This window comes from Polypterus senegalus, chromosome 1 (genome assembly GCF_016835505.1).
Source record: "Polypterus senegalus isolate Bchr_013 chromosome 1, ASM1683550v1, whole genome shotgun sequence".
Taxonomy (NCBI): Eukaryota; Metazoa; Chordata; class Cladistia; order Polypteriformes; family Polypteridae; genus Polypterus; species Polypterus senegalus.
Genome location: NC_053154.1, coordinates 38,254,686 through 38,266,007, shown reverse-complemented (window position 1 = coordinate 38,266,007; position 11,322 = coordinate 38,254,686). Strand labels below are relative to the sequence as shown.

Genomic DNA, 11,322 nt, shown 5'->3' with positions numbered 1-11,322 from the left:
CTGATACTCTGTATGTTCAATTCATCATAATAACTATTCATGGTGGCTCTAAAATCCGTACTGACCCCTACTCTCTCTTCTGTTTCTTTTTCCGGTTTCTTTGTGGTGACGGCCTGCTCCACCTCCACCTACTCAAAGCATCATGATGCTCCAACAATGATGGATGGATCAAAAGCCAGAAGTCTACGTGACCATCATCATCAAGTCCTTCCGTGAGAACCCTAAATCCAAAGAGGACTGTTTCATTTATGTTAGGTAGAATGCCCAGAGGGGACTGGGCAGTCTAATGGTCTGGAATCCCTACAGATTTTATTTTTTCTCAAACCGTCTGGAGTTTTTGTTTTTTCTGTCCCCCCTGGCCATTGGACCTTGCTCTTATTCTATGTTAATTAATGTTGACTGATTTTATTTTCTTACTGTGTCTTTTATTTTTCTATTCTTCATTATGTAAAGCACTTTGAGCTACTTTTTGTATGAAAATGTGCTATATAAATAAATGTTGTTGTTGTTGTAGATGCCCAGTTGTAGCAGTGGAAACTTGCTCTTAATAAAAGTACTTTATGCAAAAAATAGACAAAAAAGCATTTAGCTCGACACAGTGTAAGAATAAGCATTTAAAAAAAACACCCTTCTTACTGACTTCCACACATTGAAACAAACCATCTAGATGTGAGCAAATCAAAGTGAAGACAGGCAAATGTCAGCCACAAATAGCAAGGTAAACTTTAATTTAAAATAGAAAAAAAAAAACTTCCCTAGAAGAGTACACTGGCTAAATGAAATAAACTGTTACAAAAGATACCTTATTAATCAAGTACGGAAGCCAGAAAGATTATTATAATTTCAGTAAAATACAAGGACTGGGATATGGATGGGACTGTGCTGAGGATAAATGGGTTATTTCTATTTCTAACAAGACATTTTATTTCAATATGATTTTTGTGTACATAGTCATTAAAAAGGTATTTAAGAGATGAGTCTCCAACAAGAAACAGAACATAAAATTCAATGACCTGTTTATGTACAGCCACATTCCATGTCCAAATGTAAGACAAGTTCAGAACTTCAGTGGACAAGCAATGGTAAAGAAGACGATGTGAAGTGGCAAAGCAATATCTTAAGCAGTATTAGAAAGATCAGTTAACAGTTTGCTTTTCTTGATTATTAGAGGTCCTCTGTCACTTGAACCAGGACTGAAAACAGGAAAAAGATGCTCAGAGTATTGCATCTGAAAGGTGTAGATTTTTTTTGTATTCTCTGCATTATAAAAGGACAAGTAATTTTCTCCAAGGAATACCCCAACTTTTTTAGGTTTTTCTTGAAGATCAGTGACAGTGTTGGAAAGAGCTTCAAACTTCTTCCCCCTGCATAAACGGACGAGCCAGAGTCCATCACCTGGGGTTTCAGGAATAATCTTCATCTTTTTAATTTCTGTGGTTACTACTCCAATTGCCCAGCTGCTTTTCTCACCAACTTCCACCTCCCAGTAGTGATTCCTTGTTGGTAGCCCCTCAGCGATGGTAACGCAATACCACCTGTCAGATCCTCATGCATTTCCTACGAATCTTACTTGTAAGGCATCAACATCTACAGAAACATCAGGGTGTGCTGAGTCACAGTCCAGAAAAATATTGACTGCAGGGAAATTCAGGCAAACATAAAAGATAAATGTTAAAAGTCATTGTTTTATATTGTATTAAAGATTAATATTCACATATATTTATACTATATTTAACACTTACCTTCCATTTCTTGCATTTTCCTCCAATCTGGCAAAAATAAAAAGAAAGTAAGACTTGAGAAGAGTTTTCAAAATCAACAAACTATCATTAACAAATCACATATCTTACCTTCCTCAGGGACGATCCCCCGTTTTTCTATGGATGAAGAAAAAAAATAAATATAACATTAGATTAGGTGAATATGTTTTTAGTTTTCTTCATTGATTCTTTTTAACTTTCTTTATTGTTTCATTTTATAATCTTAAGGGAATTTTGTAAAATAAGTGTAGAAATGTATATACCTACCACAAATATAAGTACCCAAGAGCCAGTCTGCTTAAAAATCTCCTGTCTATCTGCATCAAGAGTATCTACAGTAGTCCAAAGTCATCGTTAAATTTCAAACTCCACCCCCAACCCTGCAGTTTATGTCGACTTGCTTTCATAATCTTATATTTTTGTTGCTATATAAATTTTCATGACAATAAGGGAAGGTTATATTTCATGGCTGACAACTGGGAACTATTAGAGAGTGCTGAGGCGGAACACTTCCCATTTCTGCTTATTCCTATCATGGCCGTCACCAGAGCATAAACAATGTAAAAGATAGGAAGAAACAAACCATACCCTAATAAAAATGCATTCACGCATGCATAATAAAAATATATATTAGAACAGGCAACTATCAATATTCTACGCAGTTCAGGCTATTTCTTTGCCATTGAGGGTCTACATTGTTCACATATGCTGGATTTACTGCACCTACAAACTCACTTCAAATAATCTGTCCACAAACTTGCTTTTATTGCTTTTTTACATGATCCATTATATAAATTATATAATTAAGATGATGATATATAAATAAAGGTACATTTAAGTTATTCTATTGCAGTCTCCTGACTCACTTCTCCTAACCTAAATGCTTTACATGACTCATTGATATCTGGTATCTTCACTATTTTATAATAAAGCTACAGTCATCTTCATGGCACTATATTGTTCACAGCAGTAGCTGGGGACACTTTCCTCTTATTTTATGGAACATTTGTTCAAATGGTATAGTATTTTCTGTCCACCCTGGCCATCGGACCTTACTCCTTTTCTATGTTAACTAATGTTGTCTTATTTTAATTTCTTATTTTGTCTTTTATTTTTCTTTTTTCAGTATGTAAAGAACTTTGAGCTACTTTTTGTATGAAAATGTGCTATATAAATAAATGTTGTTGTTGTTGTTATTATCATCATTAACAACATTTTAAAATGTTTTATTTTTAAGTGTGTAACACAAAAAATACAGTTAAGTTGAAAATTATAAGAAAATGATTAAAAAAATATATTAAGAAAATAAAGAAAGAAAGAAAAGAAAAGAAAAAAAATAAAGAAAGAAAAAAAAAATAAATAAAAAGAAAATAAAAACATGGAAATCTATAACTGGAAATCAAAACTGAGTACTCAAGATGAGGCCTCACCAGTGCATTATAAAGGTTGAGCAGAACCTCCTGTGACTTGTACTCCACAGATCGTGCTATATAACCTGACATTCTGTTAGCCTTCTTAATGGCTTCTGAACACTGTTTGGAAGTTGATAGCTTGGAGTCCACTATGACTCCTAAATCCTTCTCATAAGGTGTACTCTCGATTTTTCGACCGCCCATTGTGTATTCAAACCTAATATTTTTACTTCCTATGTGTAATACTTTACATTTACTGACATTAAATTTCATCTGCCACAAATCTGCCCAAGCCTGTATGCTATCCAAGTCCTTCTGTAATGATATAACGGATTCCAAATTATCTGCTAATCCACCTATCTTGGTATCATCTGCAAACTCAACCAGCTTGTTACTTATATTCCAATCTAAATCATTAATATAAATTAAAAATAGCAATGGCCCTAGCACTGACCCTTGTGAAACACCACTCTTAACAGTGGCCAGTTCTGATGAGGTTCCTCGCACCATCACCCTCTGCTTCCTGTGTCTGAGCCAATTCTGCACCCATCTAAAAACATCACCCTGAACTCCCACTTGTTTTAATTTGATGCCCAACCTCTCATGTGGCACATTATCAAATGCTTTCTGAAAGTCCAGATAAATAATATCATATTAGCTCCACTTTGATCGTATCCTTTTGTTGCCTCCTCATAGAATTCCAGCATGTTGGTAAAACACAACCTCCCTCTTCTGAACCCATGTTGACTGTTCAGAATAACTCCTGTCCTTGCCAGATGTTGCTCAATGTTATCCTTAATAATTCCTTCCATTAATTTTCCTGTGATGCATGTTAAGCTTACTGGCCTATAGTTGCTTTTTTTTTGCATTATCTTGGTTTGTCACCACTCACAGCCAATCCTAGTGATGCAGCCTAGATGACAAGGTTGTTAGTCATTGTTTGTAGCACCAGGCCATCCTCAGCAAGCATGGCTATGTCATCAGCAGAGTCGAGGTCAGTCATCTGATCTTGCTCACCCCACTGCATACAAAATTCGGACATATCCATAACGGTAATAAACAAGAAAGGTGAAAGAATGCAACCAGTTTGACTCCAATAAATATTCTGAAACATTCTTTGTAGCCTGTGTGGTTTTGATGCAGCAAACTTGGGTCTGCATGCATTGCTTGGAATATGTTTATAAACTTTTTGGGATACCCTACTGTTTCAGTATTCTGCAATTAAAAAAAAGAGATGTATCGTTTTCATATTTTTAGGTCTTGATTTTGCTGGCATACAAAGCTTGTGCTGTCTCCTGTCCTCCTTTTTGATGTTCAAGATTATACTTGATTAATTTCAAATTTTTTAATCGTCATCAGATGCTCCAAGATATTTTGTTTTTTGCAGTAATGAAGCAGCCAGGAATTACATTTTATTGTTTATTTCCTCTTTAATAGTTTTTTTTTTCTATTTTGCTGTGCTTTTTTCTACACTAAAACAATGTTGAATGTTTGTGTTTGAGAGGCTAAAGTGAGTTTCATAGCTACTTAAACTGAAAATGTGAGTACCTCTTGACATGAAAAAATATAACAGAGATACAGTGGAAAAATTTGTTGGTGCCCTTACAGCTCACTGGAAAAATGCAGTATTCCTCCTGAAAAGTAATTAAATGAAAAACAACTGTCCTGGTAGTACCTGCATGACTTTGATATGTCATCAAGTAAAGCAAAGCAAATGTGAAAAGAAAGCAAGTATTGCTTATTCTATGAAGATATTTTAAAATGGCCTGGACACATTTCTTGGCACCCCTAGAAAAGATAATAAATAATGGATTAGAGTATTATGTTCAAACTAACTGTTTTCTTTAATTAGTATCACACATGTCTCCAATTTAAATGGAGAAAAGTAGTCACTCTGCTCTTTGGTATCACATTGTAACCCACTCAGAACATGGACCAGAGAAAACAAAGGAGAGAGTTGCTGGAAGAGATGAGAAAGAAAACTATAGACAAGCCTGTTAAAGGCAAAGGCTAGAAAACCATCTCCAAGCAGCTTGAAGTTCCAGTGACCACAGGTTTCAAATAATACTAAGATGTTTAAGGTCCATGGGACTGTAGCTAACGTATCTGTACATGGCTACAAGAGGAAAATTAACCCCAAATTGGGCAAAAGACTAGTAAAAATGGTAGATAAAAAACCAAGGATAACTTCTAAGGACAAACGAGCTGAACTCCAAGATCAATGTCCATCAGTGTCTGATTGCACCATCTGTTGCTTTTTGACTTACAGTGGGCTCAATAGAAGAAGACCCAGGAGGATCGCACTGTTGAAAGAAAAACATAAAAAAGCCAGGCTGGAATTAACTAAAATGCACACTGCCAAGCCACTATGCTTCTGGGGGAATGTCCTCTGGATAGATGACGGAAAACTCAAATGACAAGTCACATTAGCTCTATGTCCACAGATGAAAAATTAAGCTTTCAAAGAAAAGGACCCCATACCTACTGTGAAGCATGGAAGAGGCTTGGTTATTTTTTGGGGATGCTTTGCTGCATCTTATATGGGGTGCCTTGCGTCTGTGAGGGAAACAATGAGATCTCAACACTATCAAGACATTCTGGAGTGAAACATACTCCTCAGTATCAGAAAGGTCTGTCTCAGTCGGAGGTCATTGATCCTCCAACAGGATAATGACCCAAAAAACACAGCTAAAAGCACCTTAGAATGGCTAAGAACATATCATTGGTCTATACTATTCATTGGTCTATTACTTCATTTTAATCGTAATTTAACTTAATCCTGATACTCTGTTCAATTCATCATAACAACTATTCATGGTGGCTCTAAAATCGGTACTGACCCCTACTCTCTTTTCTGTTTCTTTTCCGGTTTCTTTGTGGTGGTGGCCTGCCACCTCCACCTACTCAAAGCTTCATGATGCTCCAACAATGATGGACGGATTAAAAGGAAGAAGTCTACGTGACCATCATCATCATCAAGCCCTTCCGTGAGAATCCTAAAGCCAAAGAGGACTGTTTCATTTATGTTAGGTAGAATGCCCAGAGGGGACTGGGCGGTATCATGGTCTGGAATCCCTACAGATTTTATTTTTCTCCAGCCGTCTGGAGTTTTTTTGTTTTTTCTGTCCCCCCTGGCCATTGAACCTTACTCTTATTCGATGTTAATGTTGATTTATTTTTTATAATTATGTCTTTCATTTTTCTATTCTTTAATATGTAAAGCACTTTGAGCTACTGTTTGTATGAAAATGTGCTATATAAATAAATAAATGTTGTTGTTATACTGAAGTGGCCTTCTATGAGCCCTGATCTGAATCCTATCAAACATCTATGGAAAGTACTGAAACAAGCAGTCTGGAGAAGGGACCTTTAAACATGATGCAGCTGGAACAGTTTGCTCAGGAAGAGTGGGCCAAACTACCTGTTGACAGGTGCAGCTATCTCATTGACAGCTTCTGGAATCGCTTGTTTGGATTGATTGCTTTTAACAGTAGTGCAACAAAATATTAGGTTAAAGGTCACATTATATTTTTCCATGCCATTTTTATTTCTGGTATTATTTTAAACATTCTATTGAAACAAAGCTCTAAAGTAAAGTCTGATTTTTCTTAAAAGCAGAATAATGGGTGACAATTGTGGGATCTTCATTTTCATGAAGAGATACCAACAAATGTATCCATGTCTGTACTATTAAATTGAATTATATCTCAAGACCCAATTTCCATTCCTGGAATTTAGGATGCCTTAATCCATTCCAGTCTTCTATGGTACTTGTTGGCATTGCCCTCAACTCTCATTCTTCACCTAACAGATGGTAAGCAAAATGGTGGTGCGCACAAATTTTAGACTGTGCTACATGGGCAACAGGCTTCTGCTTGTGAATACCATTCCCTGGCTTGGCTACAGGATTTGGTCATGGTGCACCTTTTCTAAATGAAGTTCTCCAGTTTTTCATTAGACCTTTAAGGTGTTGTCATTTATGGATGATATAGATGATTATTTGTCTGTTTCATCCAAAAACATCAACTTTGCATTGGAACCTGTTTCAGGAGCACGTATCTCTAACTATGAGGATCCTTCAGACACATAAACCCACTTCAAGTGTGCCACTCCCACAATTCTAGCAAAGGACTAAACAAAACAAATAAATGAAATCCTTACCAAGCTGTTGTCTTAAATCTTTCTTTTCTGGAAAAAGTGGAAAGAAAATAATTAGTCATATATTTTAATTAAAATAATTAGAAAGTAATTGAAACATCTTTTGCTAAATATATACATGAAAACAGTCCTACCTAATCATTTAGGTGTAGTCTATTTTACCCATTTCATTGTCAGAGAAATTATTGAAATAAAAGTTACATAAATGTTTGCTTTGTGCGATACGGTGAAATTTTATTTGTTTTACTTCAGAGTTTTAAGGTTTCTGTGCTGGTTTTAGATTCTGTAAATAATATCAGAGTTCAGTGAAAAAATGTGTCTTTCAGTATTATTGCACTTTTTTTACAATAAATATTAATAAATATCACTAAAATTGAATATAATGTATATTAGAGACAAAAAAAACTGAGCCATGGAAAAAAGATATTTTCATATTTAATCCATTCATTTAATCCAACAACACAAGTGCTAAAGAATACCCTGTCAGAAATAGCTGGAAGGCTGGAAACTTTCCAGAAGATGGTGCCAGGATGGTTAGCATGGTGGTGTAGTGGTTAGCTCCTCTACCTGTCAATTCTAAAGTCATCATTCAAATTTCTGCCTGTACACTAACTGTACGGCATCTGCATGGGTTTTCCTCCCATTTCAAAAAATGTGCATGTTACGTTAACTGCCGAGTTTAATTTGGCCCCAGTATGTGGGTTCTGTGACAGATTGTCACCCTGTCAAGGGCTCGTTCCTGCTTAGTGGATAGAACTTCTGGGATATGCACTGAAACCTGAGTTGTATTATTTGGTGTGTCAAGGCCCCAGCTGGGATGCCTCTATTCTGGAAGGACCTCTCCCAGAATGCTAGAGGGTAGCCCCCCTGGCTTCCAGCAGTGCCACAGGTTTGGAGTATGGAAGCTCAACTCTGTGGCCACTGCCAGGGGGCACCTTGAGAATTACTGAGCCCTTGGTTGCAGCATTTTTGCCACACCCAGAAGTGCTGCCGGAAGAAGGTCATCAAGTACCTGCAGCACTTCCGGGTACACTATAAAGGAAGCCAGATGCCACTACTCTGGGAGCCAGAGTCAGGAGGAAGAGGACAAAGTTTGCCAATGGGGGAATTGGAGGCAGAGCGAAGGAAGGAAGGAAGGAAATAAATAAATAAATGTGAATAAACGTGTGCTGTGTGGCAAGCATGTGCTTGCATTTCTCTGTGTCGGGGTTTTGTCGGCTGGAGCATCCTCTGATGGCCAGAATGGGATTAAGAATGTTACGGTCTTCTTACATTGGGCTTTGAAAGTTTGATTAAATTTAGTCATCCTGTAAAGAAAGACATTGTTTGGATTACTTTTCTTCTAATTTAAAGATGATCAGGCCAAATGGTGGAGCTATCCACTTAACAATTTTTAGGTTGCAGCTGAATCCTACTGAATTTTTTTACATGAAACATAAGTATTTATTACTCACCTTTTTTTAGATTTTGATTTTCTATAATTAGACTGTCTGAAAGAAAAAAAAACTGTTTTGGTTTTTCAGAAACATGTATAGTAAATCATTTATTTCATAGTGTGATGGACGGTCTGTGTTTCAGTCTGGCCAGGAAGTCCCTCAACAAAAGAAGACAGCCTTTTTAGGGCACTACATTCCCCGGGACGCTAGATGGCAGCTCGCCCGGATGGAAATGGTTCCTTGGATTCCCGCAGGGCAGCACGGGACATGGAGTCCATCTCTTCAGCCCTGTTGGGTGCCACCAGGGGGAGTTCACCAAGAACCTGTTGACTTTTATAATTACACCACCCCGGAAGTACTTTGGGGTCACGAGGACGGAAGCCGGTAGTAAATCCGGGACACTTGATGAAGAAAAATGTGGTGTTGACCCGGAGAAGAAATACTTCCTTGTCATGGACTTTAAGAGGACTTTGGGAAACCCCAGCAGACCGAGTTGGAGTTGGGTTGGAGTGTGACGGAGCTGCTGGGAGTGGAGGATTGTGATTACTGTGTTTATTATTGATTATTGATTGAGAATTGTGGATTGTGTGGTGTTTTGTGCACTATATTTGAAGAATATTATTATTAAAATCTTCTAGTGCTTTTACACGTGTGTCTGGGCCGTCTGTTTGGTGGGTTCAACGGGGCAACAGCACCTCTAGCGTCCACAATAGGTATAATTAAAAAAAGAGACGTATTGTTTTCATATTTCTTGGTCTTGATTTTTCTGTCATACAAAGCTTGTGCTGTTTCCTGTCCTCCTTTTTGATGTTCGAGATTGTAGTTGATTCATTTCAAATTTAATTTAATCGTCAGAAGACGTTCCAAACTGTTTTGTTTTCTGCAGTCATGAAGCAGCTAGGAATTACATTTTATTGTTTTTTCCTCTTTAAAAGTTTTTTTTTTTCTATTTTGCTGTGCTTTTTTCTACACTAAAACAATGTTGAACGTTTGTGTTTGAGAGGCTAAAGTGGGTTTCATTGCTACTTAAACTGAATACGTGAGTACCTCTTGACAAGAAAAAATATAACAGAAATACAGATGTGGACAAATTTATTGGTGCCATTACAGCTCACTGAAAGAGTGCTGTAATACTCCTGAAAAGTAATTAAATGAAAAACAACTGTCCTGTGTGTACCTGCATGCCTTTGATATGTCATTGAGTAAAGCAAAGCAAGTGTGAAAAGAAAGCAAGTATTGCTTATTCTATAACTATTTTAAAATGGCCTGGACACAATTGTTGGTACCCCTAGAAAGGATAATAAATAATTGGATCTGAGTGTTTTGTTTTTCAAACTAAATGTTTTTATTTAATTAGTATCACACATATCTCCAATTTAAATGGAGACAATTAGTCACTCTGCTGTTTGGAATCATCATATGACCCTCACTGAATGGTAGACAAAAAAACAAGGATATTTCAATAAGATACGAGCTGAACTCCAAAGTCAAGGTCCATCATTCTCTGATTGCACTGTTGTTTTTTGTCTGACCATGGCTCAATGGAAGAAGACCCAGGAGGATTCCACTGTTGAAACAAAAATATAAAAAGCCAGACTGGAATATGCCAAAATGCCTATTGCCAATCCATAATGCTTCTGGGACAATGTCCTTTGGAAAAATTAGATAAAACTGGAGCTTCAATAATGAAGTTTTCAAAGAAAAGAACACCATACCAACTGCCAAACATGAAAGAGGCTCAGTCATGTTTTGTGTGTGCTTTGCTGCATTTACCACAGGACGTCTTCTGTCTGTGTAGGGAAAATGCAATCTGAAGATTATCAATAGATTCTGGAGTGAAACATACTGCCCAGGGTCAGAAAGCTCTGTCATACTTGCAGGTCATGGATCCTCCAACACGATAATGACCCAAAACACACATTCAATTGTACCAGAGAATGGCCAAGAACAAAACATTGGACTATTGCGAAGTGGCCTTTAATGATTTGAATCATATCAAACATCTATGGAAAAAACTGAATCATGCAGTAAGGAGAAGAGACCCTTCAAACCTGACACAGTTGGAGCAGTTTGCTGAGGAAGAGTGGGAAAAACAATCTACAGACAGGTGTAGATGTCTCACTGAGAGCTACAGGGATTACTTGTTTGCATTGATTCTCATTTATAGGTTTTACAACAAAATATTAGGTGAAGGTTCTCATCATTTTTGTCCACGCCATTTCCAATTATATTATTATTTGAACTATTTTACTAATTCAAACCTCTAAAGCAAAGTCTGATTATTGTTAAATACAAAATAAACAATGATGGCTGACAGATACTTTTGCCAGTTTCAAGTTATTTCAGAGACAATTGCGGGATCTTCTTTTTTCATGCAGGGACACTGGCAAATTTGTCCACGTCTTCGTTATTTAATTGAACTAGGCTCTAGGAACCAGTTATCATCACCAACTTTTAGGATGCCTTAATCCATCCCATTCTTCTGGGGCTCTTGCTGGCATTGCACTCAACTCTCACTCTGCAACTTACAGGATGTAAGCAAAATGGAGGTGCACA

General features: G+C 37.0%; 1 long non-coding RNA gene across 1 annotated transcript; it reads right to left on the bottom strand.

Annotated features, from left to right (window-relative positions):
• Nucleotides 1-700: 700 nt before the first annotated feature.
• Nucleotides 701-9,307, bottom strand: LOC120524978. Its single transcript, XR_005632876.1, has 5 exons — nt 8,785-9,307; nt 7,334-7,360; nt 1,851-1,877; nt 1,743-1,769; nt 701-1,635 (listed from the first exon to the last, which is right to left on the bottom strand). It is a non-coding gene; the product is annotated as an uncharacterized LOC120524978 (long non-coding RNA).
• Between the last annotated feature and the right edge of the window lie 2,015 nt (nt 9,308-11,322).